Genomic DNA, 15,189 nt, shown 5'->3' on the forward strand with positions numbered 1-15,189 from the left:
AGACACACCATTGTCGAGACACCCTAGATGGTTCACTACATACATACCTTTACTAGTAAGGCAGTCTAACAATCAGTCGACTGCTCACCCCTTGTGAAGAATTTATAAGATTTAAAAGTGTTCTACCAATAGCCATTACAATGCTTAAAATAAGAACATTCCATTCCTAAAGGGTTTTTCCTTCTAAAGACTTAACAAGTATTTTTAGAGATGTCACCATGAGCCATTACAATGTTTGAAAGGGTGACATTTTCCTTACAAGTACAAAAGACTCAATCTCTTAAACAACCCTACCCTGTCATAGTCCGATACAAGGTTAGCTCATGACATCCTCCCCCACTCAATTTGTTGTTATCCTCGTTGACTGGTTGGCTTAGAATTCTTCAATCTTCTATTGAAAGGCACGAAGATTGTTTTTCTTCTCTCTAGTGATCTAATCGGTCGTCAGTTGATTATCATCATCCTTCTTGCTAAAATCTCCTCCACTCGACGTTGTGATCGTGGCATAATGCTGATGGCAACTCTTGTGGGTCGACTCTTGCTTGCATCTACTAGATTTGCATGGAATAGTTTCAGGTTGTTGACATGAAACACGAGGCATACCTTTATCCACTTTAGTAGATCAATCCTATATGAAGTCTTTCCTATCTTGGTTATAACTGATATTGGACCTTTATACTTTCATACTAGTCTTCGATCCCTCTTTCTTAGGAATCAAAGTTGTTCGGGGTACCAATTTCACCAACATTAAGTCTCTCACCTTAATGTGTTGCTTCCTTCAACCTTTATCTTCCCATTTCTTCATGTGACTTAAGGTTTTCTCTAAATAGGCTCTAACGATTTCGATGTTTCATCTCCACTCTTTAGTAAAGTTGAATGCTTGGGGACTCTTCCCGTTATATGATTCCACTGAGGTATGGGGAAGTCTAGGTTGTTGCTTGGTGACAACCTTGAAAGGGGTTCTATTAGTGGCTGAGCTCTTCTGTGAATTGAAACATAGTTGAGCCACATCTAATAAGTTGGGCCAATTCTTCTGATTTGCCTATACAAAGTGTCACAAGTATTCTTCTAATAACCCATTAAAGTATTCTATCTGACCATTTATTTTCGGGAGATAATTGGAAGGTATGTTCAGTTCTGACCCCAATAGCTTGAAAAGCTCTTTCCAAAAAAAGCTTGTAAACCTCGGATTTCTGTCGTTGATAATGCTCTTAGGAACACCTTAATATTTTACCACATGTTTAAAAATCGTATGAGCCGTTTCTTCCGCTGAGCCAAACTTATACACAAGAATAAACGTTACGTACTTAGAGAAATAGTCCACCACTACCAAGAGCACTATCATATCTTTAGGAAGTCTTACAATAAAGTCTAAAGAAATACTTTCTCACAATTTGGTCAACACTAATAGAGGTTCGAGCATTCCCATCGATTTTTGTCTGTCTACTTTGTCTTGTTGGCAAATGAGACACGTCTTCATATAATCCATCACATCTTGCCATATAAAAAGCCAATAGTAACCTTGTTTCAGTAATGTAATGGTCTACTGCCAACTTGGATGTTGTAGTCAATGAGTATCATGACATTTCTGCATAAGCTCTCCTGCTCTTGGAACAAATATGTGTGGTCCTTTTATTAGTATGAGTCCATTTTTCACTCAAAAGTATGTCAATTTTCCACTCTCCAGCAACTTCATAATGACCATTGCTTGGGGATCTCGATGCAAGTTTTCCTCAATAAGATTACGAATATCTATAGTCACTTTGTTGGCTATCATTGGTGCGATCACTCTTGGAGCTGTGAATTCAACTTTTCTACTGAGGGCGTCTACCACACTGTTCACCTTTCTAGCTTTATGCTCGAAAGAGAAATCAAACTCGGTTAGGAACTTTTCCCATCTCGTTTGCTTCGCTGTAAGTTTTGGCTGTGTGAGAAAGTGACTTACGACTGTGTTGTTAGTCTTAACCATGAATTGTGATCCTAGTAAGTAGTGTCGCCAAGCTTGTAAATAATGAATCACTGTTAGTAGTTCTTTTTTTGTACTATGTATCTTCTCTCAACTTCATTTAACTTTTGACTTTTGAACCCAATCAGATGTCCTTCTTGTAACAACACTCCTTCAAAGGTAAAGTCTTATGCATTCATCTGTAAATCGAAAGGTCTTGCAATATCAAAGAGTGATAAAATGGGATCCGTCATCATCACGATTTTCAAGCCTTCGAAGTCAACTTTGCACTGTGGTGTCTAACTCCACTTTTGTTCATTTTTCAACAATTTTGTCAGTGCTACTATCCTTCTTGAATATCCTTCCATAAATCTCCGATAATAATTTGCTAGCCCTAAGAACGAATGAAGCTTAGTTGTATCCTTAGAGGTTGCCCATTCTTTGATAGCTTTCACCTTCTACACATCCATCTAAATGTGCCTTTGTTTAATTATGTGGCAAAGGAACTAAATTCAGGTTTGCACAAATGCACATTTCTCCCTTTTCACATAGAACTGGTTGTTGCGTAGCCTTTGAAAGACTTACCGTAAGTGCCGTTGATGTTCCTCTAAGGTTGAATTGTACACCACGATATATTCCAAGTAGATTACCACAAACTTGTCCAGATAATCATGGAACTCTTGATTAATCAATATGCAAAAGGTAGCAAGAGCATTGGTTGTCCAAAAGGCATAACAAGAAATTCAAATGCGCCATACCACGTTACGTAGGTGGTTTTTGATTCATCTCCCTCAGCCACTCTTACTTGATGGTATCTCGATCTCAAATCTGATTTGGAGAAGTACTTTGCACAACTTAACTAATCGAAGAGATTTGCTATAAGAGGGATAGGATATTTATTCTTAACTATGACTTTGTTCAAGGCCTAGTAATCCATGCACAATCGTAAACTTTCATCCTGCTTCTTTGGAAAGAGTACTAGGGCCCGAAAAGGTGCTTTAGATGGTCAGATAAATCTAGCTTGAATTAGCTCGTGTAATTATTTTCTTAGCTCTGCTTAGAGGTGAGCAAAACTGAACCGAATCGAATAATCGAACTGAATTAAACTAAGTTCAGTTAGTTTAGTTCGGTTAGTTCAGAGTTCGATTAGTTCGGTTCGGTTAATTCGGTTAATGAAATTATTTTGGTTCGATTTCGGTTAGAGAAATTGCTAACCGAACTAACCGAACCTAAAAAGGGTAGTTTGGAAATTTTCCCTTAAAAATTACTAAACCTAAATACCTAATTCTTTTGGCCCTTAGTTTCTGCCTACTGTTACTGCCCGTCACTACTGCCATCCCTTGCCTTCCATCTCCATTCTCACCGTTTCACCCTTTTTGATTTTTGCTTTTGCCGAATACCTATTGATCATTGCCCTTCCAAGCACTTTTAGTCTTCCATCTCCACTTTCATCGTCTCACGGTCTCACCCTTTTTGATTTTTGCTTCTGCCGACTGTCGATCGATCACTGCCTTTCCAAGCACTTTTAGTCTTCCATCTCCACTCTCATCGTCTCACGGTCTCACCCTTTCTACTTTCAACTTCTATCGATTGCCAGTCACTGCCATCTCCACTATCACGATCTCACTGTTTCTGGTTTCTACTTCTGCCGCTGCCGATCACTGCCATTCTTGCTTCAGCTTATCGGGCCTTCCCACATCAAGTTATTGGTAAGTTTTTTTTGGGTTTATACAAATATTATTCATTGAATTTAAGCTAGCTATTGTATTAGAAAATGTTTAGTTACCTGCTTATCCAAAAAAAAAATATTTAAATGTTTTATGAAATTTCCTACATGAGTAACCAACCACCATAACATTTAAAATCTTAAACTTAAGTTGGCATAAAACGTCTGATTTGTGCAAAAAGTAGAGTAAATACAATTGCAGTAGGAAACTACTTAACTAAGTTTAGTGGCAATTTCCTTCCCTAATATGAGCTTAACAGACAAAAGAAAGCTCTCTAGCCTTTCCCTAAAGGCCTGTGCTGTACAAAGGAAAACAGAGACTCAAGATTTCATCAAGCACATCTTTTTCTAACCCAAAATGCTTTCCCTAATTTTGCATGGTTGTCTTTAAAAACAAAAGAAACAGCCCCATTCTTAACCAAAGAAGCCCCCAACACAACCAACACTAAAACACAACCAATGTAAATATTTAAATATTTAAACACAGCTAATGGTAACTAAACATTTAAATAGTTTTATTGGTTCATTGCCTGATATACATGAGCTTTTGACAGAATCTTCTTTACTCTTTTGTGTGGAACCATATGACTTTTCCAATTAAAATTAAACGAGATGAAATTGATTTTTCCTTTTATAGTTTTATACTACTGCATGAAATTTGAGAGCAATCATTGGTAATTTAATCTCACTCATACAATTTTAGGAAATGTTGTGAAACCAGAACAGCCTCTCAAGCTTGATTTGTCGACTCGGTAAGTACAAAAATTTATTATTTATAAATGTGACTTGAAATTATGGAATATGAATAATCCAAAGATAATTAAGATCAATCTTTTGAGTGAGCTAGCTTTTGTAGATAATATAATGAGACAGATCAAGCTGGCTTGTTGAGCATGTTTAGGATATGAAATTGATTCCTCTTGCCAACTTTCTAAATTGATACTATCTAATTCTATTAACCAAAAGAGTGGAACATATATTAAATGATTATATTTGCTCATGTATTTTTAATATGTGCTATTAGTGATAGATTCTTTAATAGATTTTTCATTCTTGAATAACATATTTGCTAATTAATTAATTCTTTTTGAGTGATAGGTTGAAGATTTAAATGGCAAGTGAAAGTGATAATCCAACTCCTACTCCTAGTGATGCTACTACACAATCTGCTCCTCCTATTGGCATGTCGTAATCCTTACCAACACCAACTACACAACAAACTATAATCACCACTAATGAGAGTAATGTTGTCAATTCTAAGAAACGGAAAGCACTTCCACCAAGGTCAGAAGTTTGGAAACACTTCACCAGATTTTTCAATGATCAAGGTGAACAAAAAGCTAGATGTAATTATTGTGATAGGGTACTTTCTGCTAATACTAAATATAATGGCACAACTTCATTGAAGAAGCACATGAATTCTTGCAAAAAGTTTCCTAGTTCTACTAATGATTCTGCTCAAACTAAGTTAGCTTTTCATTCGGGGGATGGGTCAGTAGGAACTTGGAAATTTAGTCAAGAAGCCATTAGAAAGTCTCTAGCTAAGATGATCATTCGAGATGAGTTACCTTTCATATTTGTAGAAGGGGAAGGATTTAAAGAATTTGTAGCAACTTCATGTCCTAGGTTTATTGTGCCATCACGATGGACTGTTGCTAAAAATTGCTTTAACCTTTTTGTTAATGGAAAGAACCATTTCAAGCATATATTAAGAACATCTTCTTGTAGAGTTTCTCTGACCACAAACACATGGACATCAATTCAAAGAGAGAATTATTTGTGTCTTACGGCTCACTTTATAGACAATGATTGGAAATTACACAAAAGAATTTTAAACTTTTGTCCCATTTATAGTCACAAAGGTGAGGCCATTGGGAAAATAATTGATAAATGTTTGCGTGATTGGGGGATTGGTAAGGTTTTCACTATTACTGTTGATAATGCTAGTTCCAATGATGTTGCAATAGCATATTTGAAGAAAAAATTTAACTTAACAGGAAATGGCTTGTTAGAAAACAAATTTCTACATATGAGATGCATTGCACATATCATTAACCTCATTGTCACTGATGGATTGGAGGAAATGAATCATTCAATTGCTTGTATTAAAGGGGCAGTTAGATATGTGAGACAGTCACCTGCTAGGTTAGCAAAGTTCAAAGAATGTGTTGAGTCTGCAAATATTTAATCAAAAAATTTGTTGTCTTTAGATGATAGTACTCGATGGAACTCCACTTACTTGATGTTAGAAATAGCTCAAAAGTTTGAAGAAGCCTTTACTTTATTTGAGGAAGCTGATTCTCAGTATAGAACTGATTTGTTGATGGGAGATGGGATACCAAAACATGAAGATTGGGAAAATGTGAGGAGGTTGAATATTTTTTTAAAATATTTTTACACACTCACAGTAAAAGTTTCAAGTACTTCTTATACCACTATTAATACTTTTCTTAATGATATTTGTGGTGTTTATTGCATTTTGAGAGATAGACAAAGACATGTTGATGTTGAGTTGCAAACAATGGCAAAGAAAATGCAAGAGAAATTTGATAAGTATTGGGGAAATATAGAGAAAATGAATAAGCTACTTTACATTGCCTCTATTCTTGATCTAAGGAAGAAACTTGTGTTTGTGGAGTTTTGTTTGAGGAAAATGTTTTCGAATGAGCAGGCTTCATCAATTTGTGTGAGTTTGAAAAAAACAACGGAAGAGTTGCTTGTTGAATACCAAAAAAATGTACAACGTCCTCTTGAGAAAGTTGGTGATAGTAGCCAATCCCAAGTGAGCCAAAATTCTGAAGTGGATAATGATATTGACTCTAGTGCTAGTGTTGCTCTTCTGAATGAATTTAAAAGATATAAGATTGCAATTGGTAGGGAAGAGGATAATGGAGAAGTATTTGAGTTTAAATAAGCTTGATGCAACTGATAGTGATGACTTTGATGTTCTCATTTGGTGGAAACTCAATAGTCATAGGTATCCTACTCTTGCCCTACTAGCTCGTGATGTATTAGCGATTCTTCCATCCACAGTTGCTTCGGAATCAGGTTTTAGCACCGATGGTCATGTGCTTGATGCATATAGGAGTTCTTTAATACCTAAGATGGTGCAAGCCCTTATTTGTGCTCAAGATTGGCTACGTGGACCTTCTTATTATCTTTATGACACTAAGAATGATTTGGCAGAGCTTGAGAAAGTTGATGAAGGTGAGTATTTTATTTATATCATCCTTTCATTTTTGTTGTTTTAATTGTTAATATGTAATTGCTTTATTTCTTACTTTCTTGTTTGTGTATTGTAGAGTTGTCAAAGATTGCAGTGGACAATGTACTAGATAATCTTCAAAGTAATCAAATAATGTTTAATACTTGATAAATATACTCTTTAATATATATCAAATTAACAATTTTATATTATCTGATTCTTGAAAAAGTTTAGTCTTTATTGATGATAATTTGTTTAGTTTTCATATTTCCTTTTGCAGTGCATTAAATAACTTGGTCTAACTCATACTTCCTATTTAATGCATGAAATTACTACAAAATTCCTCCCCTAGGAAGCTATTAGAAATATATAGGAGTATAAGGAAATTCTGCATGTATACAGTTACTTCTGCAATACTATTTTACATGGCAGCAAGCAAAAGCAACCGCTTATTAATTGACACAAACTATTTATTCAAGAAAACCGTCTTTGAGAGTAGATTAAGGTTTGAGTAATGAAGCCACATTTTATAACTTAAGAAGCATCAATAGCAATCTTCAAGCCCCTATCACAATGACCTGGGATGCTGCAAATGAAATAGTTTCGTCCCTTTGATAGTTTGATTGCATCATTTCCAATGCTGTAAACCTTAAAGGTTGGAGAAGCAAAGCAGCTCTTGTAGCCTTGGATGTCAACTACTGCCGCATTGTGCATCGATGGATCATAATTGAAAACTGCATAAAAATAAGCCCAAGTCAGTTACGTAAAATGAACTGAAAAAATTTACAGTGCATTAATAATTAGTACGTACTATAGATAATAATAATTAATCACTTAAGCTCTATCACTTAGATTTCTTTTTTTCGTATACTTTTGTTAATTGGACAAGATTGTGACATTCATTTATTTAAATTTTTTTTAACATTCAGAAGAAAAGATGGGGGTGCTGCTGCAGCATATATTGGTTCTTACTTCTGAAATGAGTGCTTCTGGTGGCTAATGCTAATGTTAGTAATGTCTATTTTTGCTAGTATGTCTTTTTGTTAGTAATGTCTTGTGTCATCTCAATGGTTAAAGTTGATAGACAATTTCTTTTTGGAATGCTATTATTAATTTAATCTAGGCTACTTCATTTTATGCCTAGTTTGCTGACCCCTTTACATTACTTATTCTGTTGCAGGCATATGTGGAAAAGTTTCAGAAGAACTAAAAGAAACATGGGAACCTTTTCATTTCTGTATCCAGTTTCCTGTAGCTTCTAGGAATGCTTACCTTTTCATTTCTGTTTGTGTTTTATTCCTTGGAAGTTAATATATAAATATTTTGTTATCTCTATATTAGAAGTTTATATACGATGCTGGCACTTGCTTGTCATATGTGGGTGTTTTGTGCCAGTTGTGTTGTGATATTTTTAAATCTAGTGTTTGACAGTGATTGTTGCTCTCTAGGCATCTTGTTTTTATCTATGGTTTTAAGTCAAAGTTACTTCCCTCTGCAAAATGTGCCTAAAAATTCAAAAGGCAAACAAGAATTAGAAAAAAAATGATTAAGTTCGGTTTTCAGTAACCGAATCGAACTAATCGAGTTAGTTCGATTTCGATTAGTTCGGTTAGCTTTTTACTCCGATTAGTTTCATAGATGAGTTCGATTAGTTCGGTTACTGGATATCCAGTAACCGAACTAACCGAACTACCCGTTTGCACAGCCTTAGCTCTACTAATTTTGGGAGAGCTATCCTATATGGCCTTTTTGCAAGCGTTTTGACTTTTGGGAGTAATTCTATCTCGTGATCGACAGCTCGTCTAGGTGGTAGGACCTTAGGTAGTTTTTCTGGCATCATTTCTTGAAATTATTCCAAAAATAGTTTCACTTCTTCAGGTATTGGATTCATGTTATCTTCGTCTTTGTAGATCGGTATGGCCATGTAAGAGTGCTCACATTTCTTAATCCCCTTCTTAAACTACATAACTGATATAATCATCTTCCCACTTTTGGGTAAAATTATAGTTGGTACCACACATAGTTGTTCTAAAAAAAAACAATTGGACAACTTGCAGTAGGGAAAGGAATGGCTAATTTATTCTTGATTGAGATGAGTCTCTAGTAGATGGTCTCTTATAGCCTTCCCCACTCGAGGGTCTACTAACTTTCTAAAATTTTGCCCCACTGTTTGAGTTAGAGCTACTTGTCTTGGATGGAGGGTTTTTCTTTTTATTGAAGTTTTCACTATAATTAGTAAGGCGCTTAGTAGCCGCCATTGTCGAAGTCACATCCTATACCTTTTATCATTTTAACTCCATCCTCACCCATGGTTTTAGACCCTCGAGGAAATAGAACAATCTATCTTTTTCAGTTATATCCCCAATATCTAGCATTAAAGTAAAGAAGTTCCTCACGAACTTTCGCATCGATCCCGTTTATGACAACTCCCATAACTTTTGTCACGTCATATGCTCAACATTCTCAAGGAAAAACTACTTCTTTAGTTCTTACTTGAAATCTTCCCGAGTGTTGATATGGTATTCACCATCAATGAATTTCGAACACCACCATAACTTCATGTCCCCAACAAGATACATTAAAGCCATTACCTCTTTGTCCTCCTCCGACTCTGTGTGCACAACTCAAAAATACATCTCCATATCAAAGAAGAAGTTCGCTAACTCCTTAGCATATTTGGCCTCTTCATATAGCTTGGGCTTTGGCACTTTGGACCTTTTACTTCGATTTCTTGAGTTTGCACTAACATTACCAGTAGCAATAACCAAAATGTTTACTTGAGCTTTCAATTCTCCAATCTTATCCTGGAGAATGCTTAATACATCCCTGGTCTGATCACTCAAGGTATTAATCATCTCGGACAGTTCTCGCTGGACTGTCTCAATTTCATCTATTCACTCACACAGGACCATATGAGCTTTTACTCCAGCCATCGCAGCCTTTAGCTTATCAATCCTTCGATGGTCCTCTACTAAACTCCGCGTGGTCACCATGTTTACTTTTTAGCTCAACACGTCTCACCCATGCTCTAATACCAACTGTCATGGACTATACTTCTTCGCTTAAGTATACGATAATCCTGTGGTGCTTAAGTGGATGCTTCCACATGAGTCAGCCAATAACTTGTCTAGATCTTAACAAACATCAACAATAGCCGTAAATTAGATTAAACCAATGTACATCGAAATAATAAGGCATACCAAATGCCATACATGCAACCATTGGAACAAATAAAGAAAAATATTTTATTAATATGAAAATGAGTATAAAGAGACCAAGACACGCCATTGTCAAGACATAAAGGCAACCCTAAATGGTTTGCTCAATACATACCTTTACTAGTGAGGCAGTCCAACAATCCACCAATTGCTCACACCTTATAAAGAGTTTACGAGATTTTACAAATATTCTACCAATAGCCATTGCAATGCTTGAAATGAGGACATTCCTTCCCTAAAAGGTTTTTCCCCTAAGAACTTAATAAGTATTCTAAAGATGTCACCACGAGCCATTACAATATCTGAAAGGAGGACATTTCCCTTACAAGTACAAAAGACTCAATCTCCTAGACAAGTCTACCCGATCATAGTCTGATACAAGGTTGGCTCATGATATAGGGGAAAGAAAATGATGTTTTTGCCGACTCGGTTTAAAAGGGGAAGAACGAAACAACATTGTTTTGAAAGATTAGTTCTTCGACTCATTATTGTCTTCAAGCTAGGCCTATTAAAAAGCTGCCATGAAAGCCCGCTTACACTATTTTAGGCTTTGACCAGGCATTGGCTTCTCATCTTGGGTTAGTTAGGAACAAATTATATGTTACTTAGGCCTTTCGTTTTACATTTTTGTCCTATTGGGTTATAGGATGTTGATTGGCATGTTTTTTGGAATTATTTTTATTTTTATTTTGTTAGTCATTTTAACTATTAAATAATATGATAATAAATTCTAAAAATTATAAATTTAATATATATGTATGAATAATACAGTGGATAGATATATAAAAAATATATATGAAATATATGTAGGTTGGAAGGATGTTAAAAATATATATGTAATAGAAAAATATGATGATAAGAGTAAAATATATAAATCACTAGGGTTTAAAATATATCAGTAGAATTTATTTATTTATTTTAAATTTAAGTTAATCTGTACGAAATTAAATGTAATAATTTTAAGATTAGATAACAATAATAATAATATAAAATGAAGGTATAATGATAATGAAAAATATAGTATATAAACATTCTAACCATTTTTTTATCATAGGTACATACACATAAATATTCATGTCATACATTTTTGGTAAATATTATTGCATAACAAACGACTACTTTGATGATGAGACTCTCTCAAGAGGCTTGTAAGGATAAATCACCCAGAAAACTCTCTAGGTAGGAGAACGTTCTTGGATTTAACTAAAAAGATAAAAGAATATAGGTTACGCTTTCAATAAAAAGTCGTCATTCATATTAAATAAACTAAATTTTGCATTATGATGTATATATTTTAAAACAAACGATGTCTCCAATGTTGATACCTTCCCAAGGAGTTTGTAAGGATAAACTTTCCTGAAAAATTCTCTAAGTGAAGATTTGTTCTCAAATTTTACAATAAAGATGGAAGGATCTGAGAAATGCTCTCAGTAAAAGGCTTTGATTCATATTAAGGGTCTATTTGGAAAGCATGAAAATATTTTCTAAAAAATATTTTCAGTAATTTAAGTGTTTGGTTGAGTGCAAAAGTATTCAAACAGTAAAACCTTTTACAAAGTCAACGAAAAATAAGCCATTGACCCCATAAAGGCGTAACACAATTTCCAAAACACAAGCTCTTTCTCTGTCCCAGTCTTCTTCTTGCTCTTCCCACTCTGTCCCAACCCATTTTCTCTCTCACTTGATCTACTACTTTTCCTTCCTCCTTCCACTATTGTTGGCAACATCGCAAGTCTTCTTGACCAGTAACCTTTCCTTTGTTTCCTCCCTTTCTTTTTTTCTTTCTCTTCTTTTGCTATCAAAATTGTGTTTCTCTTTTTCCTATTGCAATGGCCTACACCTCCCACTCTCCTTGTTTTCCTCTTTTTCTTTTCTTTTTTCAAAAGAAAACTCCTTTTTCTTTCAATAACCTTCCTCTTTCAAGATCTATTGTCGATTTGAAGAGCTTGGTACAAAAACTCAAAGTCAACCATGGATACTTCAATAAACAATACTATCTACCAAAAGAGAAGATCTCTAAATTTTAGATTTCAAGATTCATCATATCAGTTTGAAGCTTATTACAGACCATGAAAGAATTGGGACATAACTTGCCTTTTAAGGATTGGATACATGTATCTATTTATTTTAAAGGTTGTTTTTTTGTTTGTCTTATCTACAATGATTTGTTGCTTTCCTAGATGTGTATTATGTAGCTTGTAGGCTTGTTATATAGGTATTCAATGCAAGTTTGTAAAATGGGGGATTTTATGCAAACTTAGGATTTCTTAGGTGAATGGTTGAGCTAGTTTTGTTCCTTTTGGGCGAATGGGTTTTTGTTTCTAGATTTGTACTTCAATCTCAAATGTTTGATTGAAATATGGATGTTGTGTCAACTCTAAAGTCTATTGTTTGAGAAAAAAAATAAAAGATAGAATGAACTCTAACCAACCACTTTATCTTCAAAATATCTTTCAAAAGTCTTTATTGAAGCTAATGAAGAATGAGGTAAAACTGATTTTCTTAAAATTAGTTAACTATAGTTAATCCCTTAAAAATAAGTTTTCTTCAACATGTATGTAATTTGAGTAATCTTTTCTCTCTTTTCTATTGTTTTTGGATAATATTTGTTGAGTTTAACTAAATTGGTACGATATTACTTTTTTAGATTATAATGTTACTAAATGTGGTTTTGAAGAAAACTTTTGAAGATAATTTTTTTTTAAAAAATGAATACTAAAAAATATTTTTCATAAGATAATCCAAATAATAAAAAAATTTTTCGACAATTTATCTAAATAACAAAAAATATTAGATTTTCTAGTAATATATTTTACACGAAAAAAAATTAAAAGTTATTTTATGGTTACCAAACAAACCTTAAATAAATTGTAATTTGCATCTTATCATGCGACACTTCTTCTAGGCATAATTGTCAACTTCAATAATGGGATTTACTCAAAGCGCTTGAAATGATTAGTTTCCTCGAGGAATTATCTAAGTAAGAGGATATTTACAGATTTTACTATAGTGATGAAAGGGTTTAGGAAATCTTTTCTATAAAAGGTTGTTGATAGTAATAAATAATTGAAAGTTTACAATTTATTGGCACACACACCTATATCTAATGTACAAACAATGATCCCGATAATGAGATTTCCTTGTGAAACTCGAAAAGATAAGTGTCTTAAGAAATTCTCTAGGTGAAAGAACATTCTTGGATTTTACCAAAAAGATGAGAAAATGTAGGAAATGCCTTTAATAAATAATCTTACTTCGCATTTAATAAATTGAAATTCATAAACATTTACCCTGCCTTTATTACATATTCATTGCATGCATATTTAAAATTTGAAATGAAGCTCGACCGATAATCCTAATGATGAGATTTCTCCAGAAGCTTGTAAGGATAAGCTTTCTGAAAGATTATCTATGTGAGAAGACATTTTCAAATTTTACCAAAAGATAGGACGACTTGAGAAATGTCTTCAATTAAAAAATAATCATTCATAATCAAATAAAGTTAAATATTAAATATTAAGGTTAAAATAGGATAACAAGTGATTATTTGGTATCATTCATTGAACGAGCGTGACGAAGGTGTAATTCTTCCCCGTGTGTAACCATATTCTCGAATCTAATTAAAAAAAATATACACTAAGTTTTGTGTAGGTGTGCACATGAAAATGGCTTAAATTGATAAAGAAGAGTGCATAAAAGGTCTATGTTTCTCCTGCATATCTTCTAGTATTTTGACCATAACTCTCATTCTAAAATTTCAACTAACATGATTCTTGAGGCAATGGAAATCTATGAGACAAGGCTACAATTTTCATGTTTACCACTTTGTCCAGTTCAACCTGAAAGAAGGAGAAAATTATGTCACAAGTTGAAGGAGTGCAACAAAGCAAAGAAGAGAAGATAGAACCTTGGGAGTTGTGGCCTTGGATGATTGGGCAATTAAGTCAATTAAGTAAACATGAGAAATTTAACATAAAAAGTCAATTAAGTCAAATAAGCATAATTTTTTGAAAAATTAAACATTTAATTTTATATACTCGAGTTTAAACCTGTAAGAATTAACATTAAAACTTATAAAGGAGAAGTAAGCAACGTTCAGATATTGACGTAAATGTATGAGATTTAATGTAATAAATCAATTAAGTCAAATAAACATAATTTTTTTGAAAATTAAACATTGAAATTTATATTCTCAAGTTTGAAGTGCTTAACTATTTACAAATTTTAATTTGTAAACCAATGATAGTAAGGATAAATATAATTATAGAAAAAATTAGTAGTTGAAAAACTTTCACTACTTGTAAGAATTAACGTAAAAACTTATAAATGTGGAATAAGTAATGTCAAAATATTAACGTAAATATGTGAGATTTAAGATAACAAGTTAATTAAGTTAAATAAACATAATTTTTTAAAAAATTAAACATTTGAATTTATATTCTTGAGTTTAAAGTGTACAACGGTTTACAAATTTTAATTTATAAATGAATAATAGAATTATAAAAATAATTATAGTGAAAATTAATAATTTTTTTTTATAATTTGGGGAGGGGGGATTTGAACCCTACTCTTTAGACAAGGAGATTATGCAGCAACTAATGAGCTAAATACTCAAGTGCTAATGAAAATTAGTAGGTGAAAAACCTTGACATAAACTTGTAAGAATTAAAGTAAAAACTTATAAAGATAGAACAAGCAATGTTAAAATATTACAGAAACATGTGAGATTTAACCTAACAAATCAATTAAGTCAAATAAACATAATTTTTTTGAAAATTAAATATTTAAATTTATATTCTTGAATTTAAACTATTTAACGGTTTACAAATTTTAATTTATAAATGAATAATAGTAAAGATAAAGATAATTATAGTGAAAATTAGTAGTAGTTGAAAAACTTTGACGTAAACATATAAGAATTAACGTAAAATCTTATAAAGGTAGAATAAGTAATATCAAAATATTGACCAAAACTTGTGAGATTTAACGTAACAAGTCAACAAAGATATGTTTTTAGGAAATTAAATGTTTAAATTTATATTCTTGAGTTTAAAGTGTTTTATGGTTTACAAATTTTTAATTTTTAAACGAATAA

Source organism: Theobroma cacao, chromosome 10 (assembly GCF_053813885.1).
Source record: "Theobroma cacao isolate CCN51 chromosome 10, ASM5381388v1, whole genome shotgun sequence".
Classification (NCBI taxonomy): Eukaryota; Viridiplantae; Streptophyta; class Magnoliopsida; order Malvales; family Malvaceae; genus Theobroma; species Theobroma cacao.